Here is a 26,901-nt window from a genome sequence, read left to right on the forward strand (position 1 = left end):
GGGTCATTGTTCTATCTGAGCTTAAGCTGATTTTTCAACATGGTGAATGAATGTAGAGCTGGGTGCCTTGAGAAATTCTGTCTCGGACAGATTCTGAAATTCAACAGTCCCAGCATAGAATAGCCCTCACAGGTAACACATATAGAAACATAGAAAATAGGTGCAGGAGTAGGCCATTCGGCCCTTCTAGCCTGCACCACCATTCAATAAGATCATGGCTGATCATTAACCTCAGTACCCTTTTCCTGCTTTCTCTCCATACCCCTTGATCCCTTTAGCCATAAGGGCCATATCTAACTCCCTCTTGAATATATCCAATGAACTGGCATCAACAACTCTCTACGGTAGAGAGATCCACAGGTTAACAACTCTCTGAGTGAAGAAGTTTCTCCTCATCTCAGTCCTAAATGGCCTACCCCTTATCCTTAGACTGTGTCCTCTGGTTCTGGACTTCCCCAACATTAGGAACATTCTTCCCGCATCTCACCTGTCCAGTCTCATCAGAATTTTATATGTTTCTATGAGATCCCCTCTCATCCTTCTAAACTCGAGTGAATACAGGCCCAGTAGATCCAGTCTCTCCTCATGCGTCAGTCCTGCCATCCCGGGAATCAGTCTGGTGAACCTTCGCTGCACTCCCTTAATAGCAAGAACGTCCTTCCTCAGATTAGGAGACCACAACTGAACACAGTGTTCCAAGTGAGGCATCACCAAGGTCCTATACAACTGCAATAAGACCTCCCTGCTCCTATACTCAAATCCCCTAGCTATGAAGGCCAACATACCATTTGCCTTCTTCACCACCTGCTGTACCTGCATGCCAACCTTCAGTGACTGATGTACCATGACACCCAGGTCTCGTTGCACCTCCCCTTTTTTTAATCTGCCGCCATTCAGATAATATTCTGCCTTCGTGTTTTTGCCACCAAAACCCCACATTTATCCACATTATACTGCATCTGTCACACTAGGGAACGGAGTTTGTGGCAGGAGACCAAAGACAATGGCTTCGGTCTTCCCAATATTGACTTCGAGAAAATCAAGGCAGAGTATGCTATGATACCACCTTTGAAATTATCCACAAGTTCGGGATTTCCAAGCTCGTGCTAAATCCCGAACTTCCGTTCTGTCAAGGTACGCCTTGACAGATGATCCGCACCGATGGGGAAATACTCATTGCTCAGGAGCCTGTTTCAATGTCCACGCCGTCACAGCCACCGCAAAATCTGTCCATTGTTTGTCGAACTCTAGCGAGAGGAAATAGAATAGAAAGAAAATATAAAACAAAAATACAGTAAAAATATCCTCAAGTAGACTGAGAATACAGTACAGATGAAATTAGATTTAAAGAGTAAATTCTCACATCAAGGTATAGTACCGAGCTATCCAAAACAAGGAAGGCTCCTGCTTCGGACCATGTTCTATGCTGAGTTATCTGAGTGGGGTCACTGAAATTTACCTCAGTTTCTCACTATCTCGGCTTCCACATCACCTGGAGAAGGTAGTGGCAGACTGCCGCTGCCTGTACCTCAGCATCTTTTAATCCCTTCAGAAGAGAAAAAGCGGGGGGGAAATAGGCATGAGGAGGAGGCCTGTAGCCCATGTCCCCTTTTAATCTATTAAAAATAAATCAATTGTTTGTTAAAAAGAGATCTTAACTGATCCAAAAATGAAGTGATATTTATTAATATGAAATATACACAAGTGTGGTTGTGCATTATGAGGCCATGAGCAGCCCCGGCCAATTTTTCTTATACAGGAGGGCAAAAGTGAAAGTTGTGAAGAGAGTGGAAGTGAAAGTAGAATTACACGTTGGATGTGTTGGAGAGTACAGGCAGCTTTCCTGTCTATCAGCAGTTACAAATTTAACACAAGATACATGCAGACGGCCTGGGATTTATGGAACAGTGCATTTGGAATATGTAGCTGCGTATGTTGCTGTGGACAAAGGGACATGTCACTCTGTGGTGTGAGATTTGAGCTCGAACATTTACAGAAAGGTAAACCAACGTTTTCCAGTGCTCTGTGAATTGAAAGTAATGTGACGAGTTTTCTTGTTCACTTTGATACATTTCTAGGTGTTGTTTATGATTCAGTGTTTGATGTGTAGCTTTGGACAGTAACAGATATTCATTTGTCTTGTTGCTGGCAGAACTGAGAACAATGTTTACATTCGAAGCATCCATTATTTACTCACCCTGAAAGTTACAAGATGTGTTCATTGCTGATGATGGGCATAAAAGCGGAATTAATTTGTGTAGGTAGTCGAGGGTAGACAATAAGAGTAACACAAAATGTTGAACTTGTGGGAAAACACCTCGAAGTGAAGTTCGCAATTTAAAAAGATTTGTATTTTTTCATGTAGGCTTTATTTCCTTTCAGTTTCACATTCTGATGCTAGAACGCTTGGTGCGTCTTTGTTGTGTTGAGCTGGTCCCTTCAATTAAGAAAGATCACAGATTCTAAATGCGATATAGGAATGTGAAAACTTGTGCAGTGAAGAGAGATTTTGGGGCCGAAATTGCTCCTCCCAATAAGGTCTCTGACCGCCACAGGGCGGCGCAAAATGGCCGCCGACTCGCCTTGGAGGGGCCGCCATTTTAGAAATTGCCCTAACTCAGGAGCGCAGTGGTGTCTGGGTCCGCATCATCTATTTTCCCACCACAGGGTGCACGCATCGACCCCTTACTGTCTGGTGGGGACTCCCTCACGAAAATGCCCTCACAAAATTGCACCTTACCCGAAATTGCCCCACGGGAGAAGCCCCGCCACCGACCGGTGCCCCCGACAGTTTTTGCTGTCGGTGCACTCTGTGTGAAATGGCGGCTCGGCCGCCCTTAAAGGGGAGGGCGCACTGCCGCGGCCATCACGTTACTTTTTTTTGTCGGCCAACTGCCAGGTCGGCTCGACAATTATGGCCACAGGTTCAGCCGGGCCGCCCTGCAGCCCCTCTTGGGTGCCATGCCGCTGGCCCGGCCAAAACCTGTGCTGGGAGCCCAGTAGACCTAACTAAAATATCTGTAAAGTTCGCAAGCAGCTCTCCCCCTTAACTGAAGGGGAGAGACGTTGTGAGGCGCTAGCGCGATGACGTCATCAGCACGGCGCTGATAACTGACAGCTGCGTCCCGCCCCCAGTTCCGCCCTGCTAGTGACGGCCACTGCGCTCTGCTCCCACTTCTGTACCCATGATGATCCACTTCCGCCCCACTGGAAAAATAACCCCGAGGAGCTGAGTTTTGCCAGATAGGCCGCCTCATCCATTGCGGCAGCCAGAACACTTCCAAAAGAGTTGGTGCACCCCGTTTCCGGCAGAGGGCAATTTCTATCCCTTTAACTCCTGCCAATAAATTAACCTTTTTTAGAATAAGACAAAAAGATAGATTCCCTCTTAAGAATTGTTTTCCCTACCTTCCACTCCTCACAGTGTGCATCCTGCAAGCTTGTGTTTACATCTGCTTCTGATTGTTCCCTCCTGTCTCTTCACAGTATCGTGGCTGAGATTGAGAAATAAATGTTGACGACTTTGAGCACAAATCCACAGCATAGCGTTTCACCTTGCAACATATTGAGGGGCCGAAATTGCCCCTCCCGATAAGGCCCCTGGCCACCTGAAAGCGGTGGCATCGGGGCAGCGCGGAATGGCCGCCGGCTCTCCGTGGAGGGGCCGCCATTTTGTAAATTGCCCTTCGTGAGTTTTGGAGCGGTGCCCGAGATCGCCCCGCCCGTATTCCTGCCGCGGTGTGCATGCGCCGACCCCTTACTGACTTGCGGGGTACCCCTCGCGAAATTGTCCCTCGGGAAATGGCCCCTTTCCCGGTATTGCCGTGCGGGAGCAGCCCTGCCATCGGTAGGTGCACTCTCTGTGGTATGGCAGTCCGGCCGCCCTTAAAGGGGAGGGCGCACTGCCATGGCTCCCATGTTATTTTATTTTGTCGGTCGACTGCCAGGTCAGCCCGAAAATTATGCCCCTGGGTTCAGCCAGGCAGCCAACAGGCAGCCTGCCACCCCCTTTAACTGAAGGGATGAGACGTTGTGACGTGTCAGCACGACGCGGCACGTCCGTTGCAAGAGCATTTCCGCCCCTCAGCCGCCACGGCATCCATCCTGACCAAAAAGAAACTTCCAAGTGCCGAATATCCCTATTGTTCAAATTACCCAATAGACAGAATTTGGGATAGGGTCAGCAGCAGGTGAAAATGGCAGGTGGAAGTGTTGCCTCACCACAGTGCCGAAACACTATTGCAGGATTTCTTCGCTACTATCTCCTTTAAAATACAGTGCTAATCTCTAGATCAGTGTACTGTTTAAAAGCTGGCAAAACATAGAGAGAAACTTTGGTGTAAAATCTGACATATTTGACAGTAACACAAGGCAAACCATGTACCCAAGCCCCAATTTTAACTCGGGGGTGAGCGGGCTGAGGCGGCCGGTGAACCATCCTGTTCTCAGCATAGTGTGGTCCCGGAGAGTTTATATCCTGGCACCACCTGCATGCCCTCAGCCAGTTTCCTGCCTGAAACTGGTGGGAGGCGGCAGATGGCTGGTGGGCAGGAGCGTAATGTTTGGCGGCAGGACACTGCTGCCGGGTATCCAACAAACAGTCCTCGGCAGTCAAGGATCAGTGAGGGAGCGGGGAGGCCCTGGCCAGGAGAAGCCTCAACTTTCCTCGGGGGGCCTGGAGGAGCACTCCAAAAAAAAGTTAAGAAGCTAACCTTTTTGGGCCTCTTCTCGCCTTGACTGCTCTTCCTGCTCAGAGGACCTGGCAGGAAAAGCACAACCACTTATAGCAGATGATGTAATTGGAGCCCGTCGGGCATATTTGAAGTAGGACCCTGCTGGTTTACAGTGGGTCTCATGCTTATCTGTTAAGAAGAGCAGGTTGAAATCAAAACCTGCAGGATCGCTGTGAGCAGGTGAGTCACATGAGCAATTTTAACTCTCTGCCTGTTTGGTTTTCATCGAGCGGGCAGGGTTAAATTTGCCCCAACAGTGTGACTTACAGGGGATAACCTGGTTCCTCGCTCACTTAATTCATACAACAGACTAAGATTTATATGTACTGTAAATGGAGGATAAATATATAGTGAGGCCTGATTGTTGGTGATATTCATCCAGTGACTGAATTTAAGCATGCAACATATGAGCAATGAAGTGAGGCAGTTATATGTGATGTATAGAATGGGAACTCTCTGCATCTACTGTTTCTACAATGGATCTGATTAATTGTAACTCTTAGGATTGCTTTTGTGACATGTGATACATCAGGTCTTCCTATAAGGATCGCTTTTATTTCAGTTGAGATCTGGAGTTTCGGGAGAAAAGGTTATACTATGTTAGTTCTGGAAATTTTGCAGGCTCTGCCAAAGAGGTTTTGTTGGACTGGGGAACCAAAATATTTAGAGATGAATTATTCTGGATGAATATTGCATACTGGATTGGAAGGGAAGCATCTGTTTTGCTGGCGAGAAATACTTTTTAGGGCAATATAAGAGAAATTGTAAGGCTGGTTCAGCATTTAAAATATGATAAAAACGCAGTCTTAAGTGGCTTCCTGTCCCCACAACAACAACATCTTGCATTTATATAGCACCTTTAACATACTAAAATGACCCAAGGTGCTTCACAGGAGCGTAATTAGACAAGAAATCAGTTTCTTTAGTCTCTCCTCCCTCAGTATCATCCTATAAATCTCATAAGTACACTCTCAATGGTCTTGACATCCTTCCTAAAATCAGGATGGCTAAAATTGGATGAAATATTCTGTGGCCTAACCAGTGATTAGATTTAGCATTACCTCTTTGCTTTTGCACTTGATGCTCCCATGAACAAAACCGACGTTGTAAGAATTCTGCAAGAATTACACAAATGTGTGCTTATGGATCCTAATTTCCTTCTGTGCACTATTGCAAGATAAACCAAACTGCTGGCACACAAAGGCTGATTCCCCATTGAATAGAAAACCAGAGGCTGCAATTTCCCTATTCTGTGGGTTTTGCTCCTTACCAGTGGCACCCAATCAGCCATACAATATACTGTTCTTTTATAATCATAATTCCCTTCAAGAGTAGGCACTGGCTTTGAAAATTGGTTGAATACCACAATATTTACAGGCTATGAACATGCAGGTTAATGTTCCTCCTGATTTATTTTCAGCTTTTTAAGCCCTGATTTTGTCTTAATAAATAGTGGGGCAGAAATTGAACCTCCCCCCACCCCGCAAAAATGTGGCGCACTTACCCTGTTTCATGTATTTTTACTGGCGCAGTTGATGCGGTGGCCTCTTGAGCGAAATTCCGCACTTTGGACTTTTATTTCCAGTGGACTGGAAGTCGGTCATAATGGGGGCGGAAGTGCAGCAGTGAGCAGAAGTTCGCACAGTAGACATGCGGAAGTTGGGGGCGGGCAGAGCGTCTGCCGCTGTCACTCATCAGCGTAGTGCTGATGACGTCATCACGCTGGCCGTCACCACGTCTCTTCCCTTCACGTAAATAGGAGAGCCGGTGCGATTATTGAAGCTAGGTCCACTGGGCCACCAAGGAGGGTTTTGGCTGGGCCAGTGGCCTGGCACGCAAGAGGGGGTGCCAGGTGGTCTGTTGGCGACCCGGCTGAACCTGGCGGCATAATTGTCAGCCAGACCTGGCAGTCAGCTAGCAAAAAAAAATATGGCGGCCACAGCAGTGCACCCTCCCCTTTAATGGCAGCTGCACCTCCATTTTAGAAGTACTCCCAACACTGTGCACAGTGGCACCGAGCGGCAACGGCAAGATTTTGTCAGCGGAATTTCACATTCACATTGATGATGCACTTAGGACAGATCGACAGCAGCAGAGCGGCAGTGGGGGGGAGTGGGTCACCGCCTGGATACCGAATTTTCAAAATGGCGACCATTACACGAAAAATCAGTGGCCATTCCACTCCGCAGCATGACCATCGATTTCCAGTGGTAACAGGCCTTAAGGGAACGGGAACGGCCCACAATATGGGGCCAAGTTTCGGCCTGAGTTGCTCTTGTTTTTTTGAAGCAACTGGTTTAGAATGGAGTATCTTAGAAATTGCAATTCTCAGCATTTAGTTTGCTCCAGTTCGAGTCAGTTAGAACAGTTTCAGTTTGGAACAGATTTTCTTTTTCAAAAGGGGGCGTGTCCGGCCACTTACGCCCATTTTGAAAGTTTAGGTAGTGAAAACTTACTCCAAACTAACTTAGAATGGAGGAAGTGTAGATTTTTGTACGCTCAGAAAAACCTTGTCTACACTTGGAAAATCAGGCGTAGGGAATGGGGGGTGGGAGGTTTAAAGGGAAGTTTACAAACATTAAACACTTCAGTTTTGCAAATAAAGAGCCATCATCAATAATAAATGATAAATACATCAATAAATCAACCAATAAATCAATCAAAAAAAATTAATAAGAAATAATTTTTTTTTTAAATCAATAAATAAAACATTTTCTACTTACCAACTGCAGCACCGGGAGCCCTCCAACAGCATGCTGGGATCCCCCCCCGCAGTGTGTCTCTGTCAGTGTCTCTATCTCTCTGTCTGTCTGTCTGTCTGTCTGTGTTTCTGACAGCAAGGGGAGGGAGAGGAGGGGGGTAGAGGGAGAGAAGGGGGGAGGGAATGGAGGGAGGGGGACAGAGGAGAAGGGAGGAGAAGGGGAGGGAAGGGGGGAAGGGGAGGGAGAAGAAGGGGAAGGGGGGAAGAAGAAGGGGAAGGGGGGGAGAAGAAGGGGAAGGGGGGAGAAGAAGGGGAAGGGGGAGAAGAACGGGGGGAGGAGAAGGTGGGAGGAGAAAGTGGGGGGAAGGAGAAGGGGGGGGGAAGGAAAAGGGGGAGGAGGCTGAACGGGCCCGGCCCAAGACTTCGGGAAGGGCCCGTCTCCAGCACCAGATTTACAAGTAGGTGGCGTTGGGTCGGGTCGGGTCCGGGGTCCGGGGTCAGGAGCGCGGGTCGGGTCGGGGGGAGCGCGGGTCGGGGTCGGGAGCGCGGGTTGGGTCGAGGGGGTGGAGGGAGGTTGGGTCGGGTCCGGTCCGGGGGGGGGGGGTGGCAGTCGGGAGCATGAGTCGGGTCAGGGGTCGGGGGGGAAGATGGAGGTCGGGTTGGTTCGGGTCGGGGGGTGGGGGGAGGGAGGGAGCGCGGGTCGGGTCTGGAGGTGGGGAGGGAGGGAGGGAGAGGGAGGTCAGGTCGGGTGGTGAGGGGGGGGTTAGCGCAGGTCGGGTCCAGTCCGGGGGTCGGGTCCGGTCTGGGGGCGGGGAGCGGGGGGAAGCAGGAGTCGAGTCGGGTTGGGAGGAAGCAGGAGCTGGGCGTGGGAGAAGCCTTATGCACACAGCCCCAGTGAGGCCATTCGGCCAGGGCTATGGGCTGCATGCTTCGGGCCCCTCCCACACAGTTTTGGGCGCTTGGAGCTATTGCACATGCGCGCCCACTGTAGCGCGCATGTGCAGAGGTCCCGGCACTGTTTTCAGCGCAGGGACCTGGCTTCGCCCCCCCATAGCTCGTGCTGCGCCGCACCCGGCTCCAGAGGGCCTACAGGGAGCCGGAGAATCTGTAAGTTTATTTTTGACGAGAAAAACAGGCGTCTAGATCGGGGTTGCGCGGCCCGAAACTTGGGCCCATAGTTACTTATCAATTTATATCAGTAGTAGGAATTCAGCAGCTGTACATCTGTGCTTTCCTCCACAATGAAAATGTTGAGATCATCTTATTTTCGCATTTTATTTAAGAAATACTGATCTCCATCAAAAGGTTGATGGCTGTCCAACTGTTTGGTTTAGAGTATAACCACTGTTTAGAGTAAAGGCACGATAAGGAAAAAAACGCTTAAAATAGGTGAACACTTATTGACTTTTCCTGGAGATTCTATATCTAAAATTATTTCTGTTAGCAGGAGTTTCGGCAGCATATTTGATATTTTGATATCTTCCATTGAAAGTTGGCCAAAATATGCAAAAGAGTATATTTTAATGCCATTGTTAAACTCTAATACTAATTTTCTAATCCACATGTATCTTGAAGCTTATTCTGGTGATGTGGGCAGTTCTGGTTCTGTCGGAATGTTCTATTAACAAGGCAGTGCTTTTCCAAAAAACTGACAAACAATTTGTTGCATATAAGTAAATATGACCAAACATAACTCTTATGCAAGTCGAGAATTCTGTTGTGCTTAATAACTTCCTGCAGATTGCTGGATCTAAGGATAACATTTTCAGTTCAACACAATACCCTGATCCAAGAATTCAACATTACCCTCTATTACCCTTCATTTTATTATTAAATATGAGGGTAAGAATTTAGTCAAAGTGGAGTTAAGAGGGCAGGAGCTTTCTCCTGGCTCTGTTAATATTGCTCTTAAATACACTCTTACTATTTGCACAAGTGAAACTCTTTTTGGATTTGCACAAGTGAATCTCCTGCCCTGGGAGAGGCATATGGCCTCCAATCAATGAAGTTAGCTACCTCCTAGATTTCTTCCTGCAGCAGCTGATTAAATTATTACATTGACCACGGTATGATAATTTGCATATTGTCCCTTTTGTGTCTGTATTTTAGTTCATAGAAATTTTGATCTGAACCAAACATAAGGAGATTCTTAGCAAATGAGTGTATTTATCAGAGCTAAACCCAACTCAAGCCATTAGAAGACTTACAATTTGTAAAAGTTGCATCATGTATTAATGGAGACAGGCTGGGCATGATCCAAGATAAATTAGCATTGTAAATCTTCACTGGGGCATTCAGGATATGCTGGGCTGTAAGGTTTCATTTTTCTTTTAAATCACAGTACATTAATGTTAGCAGATTTCTTAGTGGTTACCGTCATAACAAAAGGTTGTTAGTTCGGCGACAATAAGTCCATTTATGATTCACTCATAAGTGCTTTTTATAATAACGAGCTTCATTATAGTGACTGATTTGGTCTTCCATTTATATTAAACGAATAATATAACCTGATCCCCAGGCTCCGAGTACCTCCGATTACACTCTCTGATGTCTGAGAGCAACGTAAGACCTGGAGTGACCAGCTCTCGCTCTCCAGAACCTCCGCGCGGCTGCATTGCTCCTGACCCTCGAGAATGCCCTGAAGTTAAAGGGAACCTGGTTCTATTCTTATACTATATATCATGCATTACAACCTTGGCCTGTGCTTACCGAATACATAGCTTGCACATTCAGCCTTTGCCCCTGTGCTACAAGCTTTGTGTATAGTACAGTAAGTACTTAGACCAAATGTGTATCCTGTTCCGTAGACCTGTTGTTCATACATAGAGACAAGATTACTTTCTCTCACATTTGCTCTACCACTAAAAATGCTCACAGAAAGGAATGCTGAGATGGATTGGTTTTTAAATCATCTTAAAACATTCTAATAAGTAGCAAGAAGGTTCTGATTAGTCTTACCATGAGATTGTTGTCTTAAAATATAAACAAGATCTGATTCCAGCAAAATATTCTCGTTCTAATAGAAATGCTTATTTTCATAGAATGCTTTTTAAAATCTACTTCCCAATGAGATTTGCAGAATTGGGCAAATCAAATTGACTTGGTTCAGATAGTTTCAAGCTGGTTAGCCCATTACCACTGCAAATCCCCGGGGAGGACAGACTCACCAACATCAGTGTCCTCGACCAGGCTAACATCCCCAGTATTGAAGCAATGACCACACTCGATCAGCTTCGCTGGGCAGGCCACGTAGTACACATGCCAGATACGAGACTCCCTAAGCAAGTGCTTTATGCGGAGCTCCTTCATGGTAAACGAGCCAAAGGTGGCCAGCGGAAACGTTATAAGGACACCCTCAAAGCCTCCCTGGTAAAGTGCGACATCACCACTGACACCTGGGAGACCCTGGCCGCAGACCGCCCGAGGTGGAGAAAGTCCATCCGGGAGGGTGTTGAGCTCTTTGAGTCTCGATGCAAAGAGCAGGAAGAGGTCAGGCGCAGGCACTGGAAGGAGCACGCGGCAAACCAGCCCCACCCATCCCTTCCCTCGACAAATGTCTGCCCACCTGTAACATGGTCTGTGGCTCTCGTATCGGACTGTTCAGCCATCAAAGAACTCACTTTGGGAGTGGAAGCAAGTCCTCCTCGATTCCGAGGGACTGCCTATGATGATGATGATTTTTCTCCTTTTTTCTTTTTGGGTTCTTTCCATACTATTTACCATTTCTAGTTGAGAGAATAAAGTGTGAAACTACTTCACTGGCCTGAATTTTAATACATTGGTGGGTTGAGAGCAGGGGTCTAGGAAGCGGTCGGGAAACCTGGGAGAAACTTGAGTTTCCCGCAGGCCCTGCCCAATTTAATGGCAGGACATGAGTTGCATTTGCAATCTCTGTCCTCGCCCCCTCCTGCCTCCGTTAAAACCGGAAGTGAGCGGTTTGGAGGCGGGTTCTGGTTGGGATTCATATTATTAACACTTTAACTCCCTACCCGACTCCAAGCCATCTGTCTTTTTGGGTTAAAATTACCCCCAGTATCTCTGCTAGTGTTAGGACATGAGTGAGAGTGCCCAGAATGACAGACCCTCCAAATTTCACTTCCTCCCAGTACTGAATCTTACAGCCAACGAACAGCATCCACTCCACTAGCAAGGAACATGGTCAATATTGGGAACGGTGTGTGGAAGGTTGCTGATGTGAGCTTGTGTCCGAGTAATCTCTGGCATTGCCCCCGACACAACCTCTGCTAAAGTTCAATTTTAAATAAAACTGCTACTTAAACAGAAAAATCCCAAACGCTAATTTTAATCCCAGTGATAATTTATCTTTAATTAAACATTGTGCAGCTATTTTCCCATTTATCTTGAACCATTGTTATTAGACAAAAAATAAACAAAGCAAGAACTTGCATTTATATAGCACTTTTCATGATCACAGGACATCCCGAAGTGCTTTGCAGCCAATGAAGTAGAAAAAGCGGCAGCCAATTTGTGCACAGCAAGTCCCACAAACAGCAATGACCAGATAATCTGTTTTAGTGATGTTTGATTGAGGGATAAATATTGGCCAGGACACTGGGGAAAACTCCCCTGCTCTTCTTCGAAATAGTGTCATGGAATCTTTTACATTCACCTAAGAAGGCATATAGGGCCTTGGTTTAACATCCCATCCAAAAGACAGTACCTCTGGCAATGTAGAATTCCCTGGGGGAAAAAATGCCCTTTTTTATAGCCCCATTAGTGCCAATTTAGTGCAATGAGGTTATCACCTGGGAAGGTGTCTATAGTGCCTTCAGGGAAATTGCCCCGGAGGTTTGGGGGACATTGCGCCGTTAGTGGTTCGCCCTGCGATTGGCGTCCCAGGCTGGCGCACGCACGGCGATGGCATCATCGCCATGCGTGCTGATCCCGCGCCGACCTCTTGGGGGAAATTGCCTGGTGGTCGGCAAGGATGGTGCTGGCCAATGTCACCGCCAGCTTCGCGAGTCACTACCGCCGCCGGAGCTCCATTTAAAGTGGAGGTTGTTTGTGCCATGGGGCGCCACATCACCCTCGCCTCGACCAGGTTGCCATCCTGCAGCCCGGCACTCTGTTATGGGTGCCAGGCTATTGGCCGGATCAAGGGTGTCCCTGGTGTCCCAGTGCCGGCCGCCAAATGACTACAGAGCGCGCAGCGGCCCGGCCCTTTAATTTAAGGCAAGGAGCATTCTGCTGCGTTAGCGCTACGTGGAGCATCTGCATAGCGCTGACGTTGCCGGTGGGGCACTGCGCTCCAGAGTGCGGCGCTGGACCCCGCACCATGCTACCGCCTGGGACCACCCTTCCGTGGACGCGGAGTGCCTCCGATAGCGCTCCGCCTCCGTTGAGGGATGGAAGGGCCGAATTCCGTGCCGGGGTGGCAATTCCGGGCCGGGCGATAAATGTCCCGGACCCGGAAGGTCACCGCCTCCAAACGGGGCACGGGGCAATTTCACCCCTCCTCTGTCTTGCACGCAAGTGTCAGCCTAGATTTTATGCTCAAGTCTCTGGAGTGGGATACAAACCCACAACCTTCTGACTCAGCTATAAGGGTGCTGTCAACTGAGCCATGGCTGACTGAAATTATGTGCTGTCCAGTCTGTGATCACAAGATCATTATGTATTAGGAAGGCTATTCAACCAATCTTAATCCATCCAACCAGTAAGAGCCTACAGCTCCTCACAAACCCACTGCAGGATCCAATTGTTCATAAATAATGCCAGGGTTTTCTCCTTCACTGTTCTGTCTGGGAGTCCATGCCATGTGTTGATTACTATTTATGTGAAGAAAAATCTCTAGTCTCACCACAGTAACCTTTGATCTTGGGTCACTGGCTACCTGCCAAGCTAAAATCTCATTCAAATCATATTGAACTGTCCTCCTTGATGATTCTATTAAATTCAACAATACCACACCATGCAATCCCTCAGTGTGCCATAGAATAGAGCCAATTTTTACTCCATCTGGGGGAAACGGTGTAGTATCAGAGTTAAAATTGGAGTAGTTGACGTACAAGCCCATGCCTGGTCCGTTACTATTTTAACTTGGGTCTTCTGCTGGGCAGCTCAGATGCCTTTTGAGTCAGGCAGGAGCCTCAATAATCTATGCAAATAGAGGACTTATAAAGTACATAGAATTAGAGAAATTTACAGCACAAAAGGAGGCCAATCGGCGCATCTTGGCTGCGCCGGTTGAAAAAGAGGTATCCAGCCTAATCCCACTTTCCATGGTCTGTAGCCTTGCAGTTTACGGCACTTCAAGTGCATATCCAAGTACTTTCTGCCTCTACCACCCATTCAGGCAGTGAGTTCCAGACCCACACCACCCTCTGGGTGAAAAAGTTCTCAACACCCCTCTAATCCTTCTACCAATTTCTTTAAAGTTATGCCCCTTGGTTATTGACCTCTCTGCTAAGGGAAATAGGTCCTTTCTATCCACTCTATCTAGGCCCCTCATAATTTTATACACCTCAATTAAGTCTCCCCTTAGCCTCCTCTGTTCCTAAGAAAACAACCCCAGCCTATCCAATCTTTCCTCATAGCTAAAATTCTGTCGTCCTGGCAACATCCTTGTAAATCTCCTCTGTACCCTATCTAGTACAATCACATCTATCCTGTAGTGTGGTGACCAGAACTGTACGCAGTACTCTAGCTATGGCCTAGCTAGTGTTTTATACAATTCTAGCATAAACTCTCTGCTCTTATATTCTATGTCTTGGCTAATAAAGGAAAGTATCCTGTATGCCTTCTTAACCACATAGTCCAATGCATTTTAGAGGGCCTACTGGGTAGAGTGTGCCCCATGGATGTTCTGCTCAGTAAAACCTGGGGGCCATGAAGGTAAGACTAAAGTTATTTTCTAAAGTCTGCATCAATGTCATACTACAAAACTATCATACCTCACACTAGGCCAAGCTCAAACATAGCACACTTGATCCTACAATAGATCATACTGCTAGCTGCACTTCTAATCTAGCACTAATATCTACAACTATTTGCCTTCAGTCTTTATTCAACTCCAACATTCAAGTCCAATTTCAGATCCTACTCTACAATCCCAAGAGTTGTACAGTTCCTCATGCTCATTTTTTTATTCATTCACAGGATGTGGTCGTAGCCAGCAAGGCCAGCCTTTAATGCCCATCCCTAATTGTCCTTGAGAAGGTGGTGATGAACCGCCATCTTGAATCGCTGCAGTGCGTGAGATGAAGGTTCTCCTACAGTGCTGTTAGGTAGGGAGTTCCAGGATTTTGGCCCGGCGCTGATGAAGGAATGGTGATATATTTCCCAGTCAGGATAGTATGCAACGCAGAGGGAAGCTTGCAGGTGGCGTTGCTTCTATGCATCTGTTGCCTTTGTCCTTCTAAGTGGTAGAGGTCACAAATTTGGGAAGTGCTGTCAAAGAAGCCTTGGCAAGTTTCTGCGGTGCATCTTGAAGATGGTACACACTGCAGCAACAGTGCGCTAGTGGTGGAAGGAGTGAATGTTTAAGGTGGTGGATTGGATGGCAATTAAGCAAACTGCTTTGTCCTGGATGTTGTCTAGCTTCTTGGCTGTTGTGGGAACTGCACTCATCCAGACTATCTCTTGTTGGAGATAGTCATTGCATGGCACTTGTGTGGCACGAATATTACTTGCCACTTATCAGCCCAAGCCTGAATGTCATCCAGGTCTTGCTGCATGCGGGCATGCACTGCTTCAATATCTGAGGAGTTGCTTCATTGATGAAGCAGCTGTACATGCTTGGGTTTGGGACACTGCCCTGAGGAACTCCTGCAACGATGTCCTGAGATTGAGCTGATTGGCCTCCAACAACCACAACCATCTTCCTTTGTGCTAGGTAGGACTCCAGTCAGTTGAGAGTTTTCTCCCAGATTCCTATTGACTTCAATTTTACTAGGACTCCTTGATTCCACACTCAATCAAATGCTGCTTTGCTGTCAAGGGCAGTCACTCTCACTTCACCTCTGGAATTCAGCTCTTTTGTCTATGTTTGTATTATGTCTATAATGTACTCCATGAGGCACTGTGTTGTACTCAAACTGTAGTGACCTTGGTCCTTTATTCCAAACGCCAGAGTGAGTCACAAGCATGGTGTGCAGCCTTTTATAATGGGCCCTGCCAATTTTTTACACAGTTTGTATCATGACACCTTGGTTCAGTCACTTACATTCGTTACGTTTTACGGTCGTCTGCCAGGATTGGGTAGATTGCATTCATGGTTCAGTCATGGTAAGTACTGAGGTAGCAGTACAGGTATGCGAGGATGCTAGTTCCAGAGCAACCGGACGGGGTCCTAGTCGTCTGATGGCGGCGCTGCATCCCCTGCTAGCGGGGTGGGCTTGGTTCGCTCACCTAGCCAGGACTCAGGGCCTTTGCTGTTGCCTAATGGTGGGCAGAGCCACAGATGTGTGTGACCTCCCTGTCCTCCGTTGAGAGCTGCAGAGTCTTCTGCCTGCTTTCTAACGGTGTTGGGAACCTGGCTGTTCCAGGTCCCGTTTGCGGATCTCGTTGATTCTGACCTTTCGCTCCCAGACATGGCCGAGGTAGCGACTGGGTCTAGGGGCTGCGCCGTCTCCACTCGGGTGGTGGGCAACGACGGCCGATTGCGCGTATCGGCACCGTTTTTGTTTCCGGGTCTGTGGCAAATAGTGCCATCGGGTGCCTGCAGCATGGGATAGACCTGGGGCAGGGTATCAGGATCAGTGCCTTCACCCTTCTGAGGTCGCTTGTTTGCTACTTTTGGATACACTCTATTCCCAACATCTCGCAACAACATTTTGTTCTTTACATTTGGAATAGTACCGACAATTCGCAACAACATTTTGTTCACAATCTTAATCGGTTCATAGAAATATAGAAACATAGAAAATAGGTGCAAGAGCAGGCCATTCAGCCCTTCGAGCCTGCACCGCCATTCAATATGATCATGGCTGATCATGCAACCTCAGCACCCCGCCCCTGCCTTCTCTCCATACCCACTGAACCCTTTAGCCATAAGGGCTATATCTAACTCCCTTTTGAATGTGTCCAACGAACTGGACTCAACAACTTTCTGTGGCAGAGAATTCCACAGGTTCACAACTCTCTGGGTAAAAAAGTTTCTCCTCATCTCAGTTCTATATGGCTTACCCCTTATCTTTAGACTGTAACCCCTGGTTCTGGACTTCCCCAACATTGGACACATTCTTCCTGCATCTAACCTGTCCAGTCCCATCGGAATTTTATAAGTTTCTATGAGATCCCCTCTCATTCTAAACTCCCGTGAGTATAAGCCTAGCCGATCCAGTCTTTCCTCATATGTCAGTCATGCCATCCCGGGAATTAGTCTGATGAACCTTCGCTGCATTCCCTCAATAGCAAGCACGTCCTTCCTCAGATTAGAAGACCAAAACTGCACACAATATTCAAGGTGTGGTCTCACCAAGGCCCTGTACAACTGCAGTAAGACCTCGCTGCTCCTATACGCAAATCCCCTCGCTATGAAGGCCAGCATGCTATTTGCTTTCCTTACTGCCTGCTGTACCTACATGCCTACCTTCAATGACTGATGTACCATGACACCCAGGTCTCGTTGCACCTTCCCCTTTACTAATCTGTCACCATTCAGATAATAATCTGCCTTCCTGTTTTTGCCACCAAAGTGGATAACCTCACATTTATCCTCATTATACTGCATCTGCCATGCATTTGCCCATTCATCTAACCTGTCCAAGTCCCCCTGCAGCTTCTTAGCATCCTCCTCGCAGCTCGCACTGCCACCCAACTTAGTGTCATCTGCAAACTTGGAGATATGACATTCAATTCCTTCGTCTAAATCATTAATGTATATTGTAAATAGCTGGGGTCCCAGCACTGAACCCTGCGGCACCCCACTTGTCACTGCCTGCCATTCTGAAAACGACCCGTTTATTCCCACTCTTTGCTTCCTGTCTGCCAACAGTTCTCTAGCCACGTCAATACATTACCCTCAATACCATGTGCCTTAATTTTGCACACTAATCTCTTGTGTGAGACCTTGTCAAAAGCCTTTTGACAGTCCAAATACACCACATCCACTGGTTCTCCTTTATCCCACTCTACTAGTTACATCCTCAAAAACTCTAGAAGATTTTTATGCATGATTTCCCTTTCATAAATCCATGCTGACTTGGACCAATCCTGTCACTGCTTTCCAAATGCGCTGCTATTACATCTTTAATAATTGATTCCAGCATTTTCCCCACCACCGATGTCAGGATAATCGGTCTATAATTCCCTGTTTTCTCTCTCCCTCCATTTTTAAAAAGTGAGGTTACATTAGCTACCCTCCAATCCATAGGAACGGATCCAGAGTCTATAGAATGTTGGAAAATGACCACCAATGCATGCACTATTTCTAGGGCCACTTCCTTAAGTACTCTGGGATGCAGACTATCAGGCCCTGGGGAATTATCGGCCTTTAGTCCGTTCAATTTCCCCAACACCATTTCCTGACCAATAAGGATTTCCCTCAGTTCCCCCTTCTCGTTAGACCCTCGATCCCCTGGTTCGTTACATTGATTGCCATGCACACAATGTCTCTTTAAGCTCAGTTGGTTGCAGGTCTCCTTTAAGAGAACCCTGCTGGCTTTACCCCAGTCGAGTCCTTTGTTAGACACCACATGTTGGTCCCTCAGCGTTGCACCTCGTGATATTGCCGCGGCCATCTTTTTTTTCAGCCACGCTGCCCCTCGCTGCAGCAGGGATGCCATCTTGCCTCTGTCCTCAAGGTCGACTGCCTTGATCCTTCTCTCCTGCGATTCTGCCACAAAAAACCTCGGTCTCCACCAGTTGCACCCTCTAGTAGTGCCAGTATGTATATATACAGTGCAAACCTTACTGATAGCACATCAGATAAACAAGTCTCCATCTTATGCAACTATAAAGTGACTACACAGAGATTATATCTATAGTCTGCATACACAACAGTTTGCACGAAGGCTTTAATGAGGTCTGGAGCCGAGTGGACCTGGCAGAACCCAAACTGAGCATTAGTGAGCTCATTCTGAACGATATACCAAAATGTTACATTAAGAACTGAAAAAGGAGCAAACCAACCTTTTCAAGAGCAAATGAGTGCACATTAATTTTAACATTTATTCAGTCCACACTTCTGTGGTAAACAACTGAACGGAAGCACTACTCTCGTGGAGGAGGGGTTAATATATAGGGATCGTCATTGGACCAATGTCATAAACTTTAATGACTCAGGGAGGCGTTGGCCGAGGTTTCACAACATTTGCTCGCTTCCTTGGCCACAGTTGATCAATGTCCCAGAGAGAAAATAACTTGATGAAAGGGGAAAAGGGTTCTTATCTTCACAAAAATGATATGAGTTAAAAGATTATTTTCATTGGCTTGTTTCAAATGTTCCTCTCTCTCAAAAGTACGTTGTTCGCAAAGTAATGCAAACAAAGCATTAAATCCTCCTCTTACTTTTTTATATTTTCATGAACTAGACATATGTTGTAAATTCAGTGTCCCTGCTGACCCAGCAAACAGATGTACACAAAGGGGGTGCTACAATGTTGTAGCTTTGTCGCCTACCCTTGATCCTTTCAACTATGGCTGCATGCTTTGCGTGCAGGTTTGCTGATATTACCCAATAGTGTCTGACGAATTAGAACTTCCTGTGGTACAAGGAGAGTTTTAATTTTTTTTTAATTTACATTTTTCCACCATGCGGCAGTAATAAGAAAATTGTTTCAAACAGCTATACAAACGACAAACTGAACAAAGCTAGTTTGGAAAGGGGAAAAAAAAACAAGCTTCCTGGAGCTACGCCAAGCCACATGCAACTTCTCACTGAAAAAATTTAGAACAACATTAACCAATTAAGATCATGTCAGTTCAAACCAAATCACGTTAGTTGGCAAATTCTTATTGCAACTTTTCCCTATGCACAATAACCATCAACACCAAAGAATATTCCAGTAGTTGCAGTTAACTAAAACACCAACCTTCCTATTCCAACTTCAAAGATAAACACAGCTTTATACAATTGAAAGAAAGTCATCAATTCATGCTGCCATTAAATAGAGATATACATAAACTTCATTTGAAAAATGAACGTAATCTCAGCATAGAATTACGAACCAGTGGCCTATTGGTGATGCCCATTATTGTACTGGTATATTTTGCCATGAATGGCAGGCCATTGGTTCTCCCTGCTGCCCTTTCCCCAAGCAAATTGCCTAATTTCAGGGGGATGTTCTAAAAGAACACATTTTGATCATGAAGCCACTGTGCTTTATGGTACGGTACCGCAACACAGTGTATTTACATTTGCTGAATAGACGTGTGCAATATTTACATTGATGTCATGATTAGAATTTCACAATGTGTACCAGGCAACAATCTTCACATGAATATGGAGCTTTAAAAGAGTGAAAAATCAGACTGAATTTTCAGTATAAGTTATAATTGCATCTCTGAAGATTAACAGCCACCATACTGAAGGGATTCCATCCATGTTTGAAATGAGTCTGAAAACATGGGATGGGGAAAAAGAAGACAGTCGAGAGACAACTGAACATTTTTTATTGAAATAACAAATAATCATAAAAATGACCCAGCAAGAATTTAAAAAAAACCTGATTTGAAGAAATTGCTGCTTATTTTGTTTGAGCAGTAACTGAACCAAATTAGTGCAAAGACCGATGTCTTTGAGTTTTTAAGCTATATCTTTTTCTTCATTAAGCATCAATGACTACTCTGATAAATGAATCTTGTGTCCCCTATGAACCAGAGTGTGTCTTTATCTGCACAATATACAGATCTCAGGAATTGAATCGAGAACCCTTGACACTGTATTTTTGCTTATTGGCATATATGACATGATCTTATCTTCAATAGGCAGATACAAATTCACTCGATCAGATGGAGGATCAGGCTGAGAATCAACAGACAAATGTTATTTGCATTGACATATAAATGAATAGTATTCTGTAGAAATAGTACATTTATTGAGAGTGAGACTGATAGATTTTTGTTAAGTAAGGGTATCAAGGAATAGGGAGCAAAATCGGGTAAATGGAGGTGAGATACAGATCAGCCATGTTTGAAATGAATGACGGAACAGCCTCGAGTAGAAAAATAGCCTACTACTTTTCCTATGGCTGGAATCTGCCAGGCATGCAGGTTTGGAGGCGAGACAGTAGTAAAAATGGCAGAAATTGCGAGCGCGTCGGGAATGCATCGTCATTGTGCCTTTAACTTAGACGTGTTTGCCAGCCACCATGGACCCGAACGGCAGAGGCGGGCAACCTAATTAAACGCATTAAAACCTTGTTGTCAGACCCACAACAGGAAATTTAAGCAGACCTTTTGAATTTCACTGGATGACCACAGGAATCACGCAGCTCGGGAACCACGTCTGTTAATGTGCAGCGGAAGCTCTGGCCATTGATCGAGGTCATTAATGCACAGCATAGAAATCCCAATAAATACTCCCACATGACACTTCATTACTTGCTAAGGGAAAGGCTGAATCCATTTTGAGCACAGGTTTGGGTGTCAAAAGTTTACAAGTCTTTTCTGTAACCTCGGAAGTTACTCTCAACACATTGCTAGTAACTATCAAAACATTGACAGTTTGCTCCTCTGATCGCTACTTGACCGGCCATCTATTACATCAGCATGGGTGACGTTTATACTATCTCACCTTGGTCCTCAGAATCAGACCACGATGAGTCCCAACACCAGCAGCAAATACGGCAACAAATTTCTTCTCAACCCCCTGATGATCCACAGGACAGAGGACATCAATGTAGGGCTGCACCGTGCTGGAGGCGATCCCCCAACACAGGGTATACAGGCAGAAGATGAGCTTCCTCAACAATGACGGAACAGCAGTGCCAAAGCAGGCTCAGGCTATTGCGCCAAGTCATCACAGACATTTGCAGCTTACTGGAGCAAGACCTACAGCTCAGAGGAGCTGGTGGACTCGTCTTACCAGTGGCTGTCAAAGTCACCATCGCTCTCAACCTTTTCACCTCGGGCTCCTTCCAGGGATCTGCAGAAGACATTTGCGGCATCTCGCAGTTTTCCGCCCACAGATGCATCACACAGCTCACCGATGCCCTGTTTGACAAGTCAGCCAATTAGGTGAATTAATGCGCCAGAGCACATTGCTGATCGGGAGGCCAGGGATGGCCTCTTCATGGACAGATCGACTTAACATACTGCATTATACCCATATGGCTGCCTAATGCTGTGCCAGGTCCCCCACCCCACCCTCATCAACACCATAAAGCACCCCTACAATGACCAATCTTTTCACACTGAAGACCATTGCTGGAGGTAATGTTATGTCTCACTATTCACTCCAACTCACTAAGCCACTTCCAAAGTATCAGACAAAAATGGGCATGAACAGAAAGTGGTGAAAATAAGTAGTTTTATATGTGTCATAACATTAACAGAACCTTAACAATAACACTTCTTTAAACACCCAGGTGCTTAGCCCTGTGCATCTACTTCTGTGTGAGTTTTCATTTATGCATGCTTCCACAAGGTGCATCCCCTGTGACTTCAGCAGAGGAAGAGACAGGCTGCTCAGTTCCTTGCTGTGACTGCATAGGCACTTTTGGCGGATGACCTCTGGGTTTTGGAGTCTATGATGGTTCGCCAAAGTCTGCTGCTCCTGCGACTGTGCAGAGGCAGACTTGGCCATCACGATCTGAGGAGGCATATGACTGAGGGGGGGAAGGGCAACGGGGGAGAAGTGTGAGCACTTTGAGAGGAGCTCCCACTTCCATGTGCCCTCTCACCATCATCCCTCTCATGGGCCACCCGCACTTGCTGGAGAACACCAGTGGGGCCTTGAGGACCCAAGTCTACCTTTACATCCCTCCTTGAGAGGAGGTCTTTGAGCCTCTGTTATCTGTTGTCCATATGCTCATGTGCTCATGTGAGTGGTGCAATAGCTGCTCCATGCTGGTGGCCATCCTTTCAATGGAAGCGCATACTGTCCCCATCACCTGCGAAAAGATGGTGCTCTTGTTAGAGATGGACTCCCCCATTCTCTGCACACTTGCAGACATCACGACTAAAAATCCTGACAGAGCCTCCTGCACTTCTTCCTACACCTCTTTCTTGATGGCCTGGGGCTCAGCATCTACATGCAGCTGAGCAGAGCTGGGAGCGCCCTGCGCCCTCTAGTAAGTAGTCTCCTCTGCTGTTCCTGTCTCCATCATCTGTTCTTGCTCACTTGTGACTTGTGAGACACTACTTTATCTTGCATAGGACCCACCGAGGTATGCTGGTGCTGGGTGCGCTTAGGTGGGTGACGGTGCAGCCTCAGAGGTTGGAGGATCCTCTGAGGAGTTGTCTTCCTCCTCCAGCTGGACAGTGGGGGGGGTTGGGGGCGGGGGCACTTGATGGACCTGTGGAAGAGTAAAGAGATGATTCAGAAATGTTATATTAAGAATTGGTAACAATTCCATTATGCACATGATGAACATTCACTAGCTGCTGATATCAGTCCCCATATGAGTGACTGTTGTATGCCATGTAGCTGTATGAGATGTAATTCCGTCACCAGGTTGCCGAGGGATCCCCCTCTCTCTCTTTCCCACCACCAGCAGTTCCGTAACTCGAAACTTCCAGGGCGACCTCCTCTACTGGAGTTAAAGTGGTGAAGGATGGAGGGCCATCTCTGGTTCTCTCCCTCGCTCTGTTGTTTGTTTGTTTCTTCTGCAAGAAGGAAACAAAAAGAAGTTTGAGTGAGAGTAATGGCATGAGTGTAAGCAATGTGTGTGTTGCATTTTTGAGGGTGACTATGAGGGAGTGTGGCGTCAATGCCAAAGTGCCACTGTCAAATAGCCTCTTTGTGTGGTGTTATTTGGTATGATTGCATTAGGATGAAGGTAAATGTGAGGGGTGGATTGTCAGGTGGGGATGTGAGTCTGTACAGAGAGAGGAATGGGTGGATGTGCAAGGTATGTTGGTGTGAGTAAGGATGTGCAGGAGCAGGGTTGGGAAGGAAGAGGTCGGGATGTGGTGACAGGCACAGCAGGATGAAGATGAGTGTGGCTTTGCACTCGCCTGTCCTAATCTCATAAGATCATTGCAGCCCTTCCGGCACTGCACCCAGATCTGCCTCACCACATCCCTGATGTTCAGCTCCTCAGCTAATAGATGTCAGGCTCTTTTTGACTCCTGGGGCGGTCTCTTCTGCCCATCAGCAGGGAAGAGGACCTCCCTGCGTGCACTGACTCCCTCCATAAGAATATGTCAAGAGTCATCTGAAAACCTGGGTGCAGCCCTTTGTCTTTGTAAAGTCATGTTTTGAAGTGTCAGCAATAAGAAGATCGTGTAATATCCTCCCTGCACACCCCTAGATGAACCTTTAAATGCGATGTGGCCAAGGCTGCTTTAAATATCCCCACTGGAAATGAGTGATCAATTACATCATCAGACCCGCACCATTTAATAGGGCTGGGAAACGCGCATGTCTGCCTGAATAGGAAAGGGTCAGTGTGAGGAGCGGGATCATTACAACAACACGGTTCCGACCCACCACGCATCCAAACCCGAATGGGTAAGGCACATTCTGGCCAATGCTCCTACAATGGTTGCAACCTTTTCTTTTTGGCCTTGGGGCAGACGTTCCTCTTCCCCTGAGTACAGCAAATACAGGATCATTGTCAAAAAGTCAGTAACATCATTAGACCACCTTCACCTTCAAATTCCTGTTCAAGTCACACATCATCTAGATTTTGACATATTCTGCTGTTCTCTCAGCATCGCTCGGTCAAAATCCTCGAGTTCACTATCATTATGGAAGCATTACCATCACTGTAGTTTCAAGAAGAGGCCAAATCGTAGGGCAATTAGAGATGGGCAATAAATGTCGTCTTGTCAGCATTTAAATGGACAAACTATCAGACAGGCTCCTTTATAGGCATGTGTTCCTAATCAAACAGTTGTCCTCTATTCACTACAGCCAGGCAATGTAATAGCTCCTGCAGGGACAAGAATCTTCCCCCAGAAATGTCAGAACAATAGACACTTTTGTGTTACCGCTCAGCATAAAATTGACCCTTGCGTATCAGTTGTGAATGAGCTGAATTCATTATGTACTATACTGACAAATATACACAAGAATGGGGAGAAATTTAGAATTCAACAGAGGACTAAGGGTTTAATTAAGAGGGGGAAAATAGAGTACGAGAGGAAGCTTGCAAGGAACATAAAAACTGACTGCAAAAGCTTCTATAAATATGTGAAGAGAAAAAGATTAGTGAAGGCAAACGTAGGTCCCTTGCAGTCGGACTCAGGTGAATTTATAATGGGGAACAAAGAAATGGCAGACCAATTGAGCCAATACTTCGGTTCTGTATTCACGAAGGAAGACACAAATAACCTACCGAATGTATTAGGGGACAGTGGGTCTAGTGAGAAGGAGGAACTAAAGGATATCCTTATTAGGTGGGAAATTGTGTTAGGGAAATTGATGGGATTGAAGGCCGATAAATCCCCGGGGCCTGATAGTCTGCATCCCAGAGTACTTAAGGAAGTGGTCCCAGCAATAGTGGATCATTGGTGATCATTTTCCAACAGTCTTATCAACTCTAGATCAGTCCCTATGGACTGGAGAGAAGCTAATGTAACACCACTTTTTAAAAAAGGAGGGAGAGAGAAAATGGGGAATTATAGACCAGTTAGCCTGACATCAGTAGTGGGGAAAATGTTGGAATCAATCATTAAGGATGAAATAGCAGCGCATTTGGAAAGCAGTAACAGGATCGGACGAAGTCAGCATGGATTTATGAAAGGGAAATCATGCTTGATGAATCTTCTGGAATTTTTTGAGGATGTAACTAGCAGAGTGGACAAGGGAGAACCAGTGGATGTGGTGTATTTGGACTTTCAAAAGGCTTTTGACAAGGTCCCGCACAAGAGATTGGTGTGCAAAATCAAAGCGCATGGTATTGGGGGTAATGTACTGACGTGGATAGAGAACTGGTTGGCAGACAGGAAGCAGAGAGTCGGGATAAACGGGTCCTTTTCAGAATGGCAGGCAGTGATTAGTGGAGTGCTACAGGGCTCTGTGCTGGGACCCCAGCTCTTTACAATATACATTAACAACTTAGATGAAGGAATTGAGTGTAATATCTCCAAGTTTGCAGATGACACTAAACTGGGTGGCGGTGTGAGCTGTGAGGGGGACGCTAAGAGGCTGCAGGGCGACTTGGACAGGTTAGGTGAGTGGGCAAATGCATGGCAGATGTAGTATAATGTGAATAAATGTGAGGTTATCCACTTTGGGGGCAAAAACACGAAGGCAGAATATTATCTGAATGGCGGCAGATTAGGAAAAGGGGAGGTGCAATGAGACCTGGGTGTCATGGTTCATCAGTCATTGAAAGTTGGCACGCAGGTACAGCAGGCGGTGAAGAAGGCAAATGGTATGTTGGCCTTCATCGCTATGGGATTTGAGTATAGGAGCAGGGAGGTCTTACTTCAGTTGTACAGGTGAGGCCTCACCTGGAATATTGTGTTCAGTTATGGTCTCCTAATCTGAGGAAGGATGTTCTTGCTATTGAGGGAGTGCACGAAGATTCACCAGACTGATTCCCGGGATGGCAGGACTGACATATGAGGAGAGACTGGATCAACTGGGCCTTTATACACTGGAGTTTAGAAGGATGAGAGGGGATCTCATAGAAACTTACAAGATTCTGATGGGACTGGACAGGTTAGATGTGGGACGAATGTTCCCAATGATGGGGAAGTCCAGAACCAGGGGACACAGTCTTAGGATAAGGGGTAGGCCATTTAGGACTGAGATGAGGAGAAACTTCTTCACTCAGAGAGTTGTTAACCTGTGGAATTCCCTACCGCAGAGAGTTGTTGATGCCAGTTCATTGGATATATTCAAGAGGGAGTTAGATATGGCCCTTGCGTCTAAAGGGATCAAGGGGTATGGAGAGAAAGCAGGAAAGGGGTACTGAGGGAATGATCAGCCATGATCTTATTGAATGGCGGTGCAGGCTCGAAGGGCCAAATGGCCTACTCCTGCACCTATTTTCTATGTTTCTATTGCTCACCACACCGCCATCATACCATCCCGGTCTCATGGGATATCACAGTGTCCACCTGGGCACAATGCTGATACGAGAGACACTACAAAAGATTCCAAACAAAATTATTAAATTTATTAAAAATCAATTCAGACATATTTACATGAAGAAAATGTGTGTGCTTTTTCCTAACCTAGCACTCCTATGAAATGCTCCCCCAATGGCTGCAGCATGGCTGGTGGAAGGCTGCTGAATTTCCGTGCGGGAAACTTCTGATGGCCTTGCAGGACGACCTCGAGCAATTGTGGCCCTAGAAGGCCTGGCTGTAGACTGCACCACTTCGGCATGGGCGGTTGTAGTTTGGGCTGGCTGGCTGACAGACAGTGGCAAGGGAAATGGTGGA

At 46.5% G+C, this 26,901-nt stretch overlaps 1 long non-coding RNA gene across 1 annotated transcript in view; it reads left to right on the forward strand.

The window, feature by feature from the left end:
• Positions 1–1,822: 1,822 nt before the first annotated feature.
• Positions 1,823–26,901, forward strand: part of LOC139262897 (uncharacterized) — a 142,948-nt gene continuing 117,869 nt past the window's right edge. The window contains exon 1 of the long non-coding RNA XR_011592992.1: positions 1,823–2,000. This is a non-coding gene — a long non-coding RNA (uncharacterized lncRNA). The remainder of the gene's footprint in view (positions 2,001–26,901) is intronic.

The sequence above is a fragment of the Pristiophorus japonicus genome, chromosome 4 (assembly GCF_044704955.1).
Source record: "Pristiophorus japonicus isolate sPriJap1 chromosome 4, sPriJap1.hap1, whole genome shotgun sequence".
Lineage (NCBI taxonomy): Eukaryota > Metazoa > Chordata > Chondrichthyes > Pristiophoridae > Pristiophorus > Pristiophorus japonicus.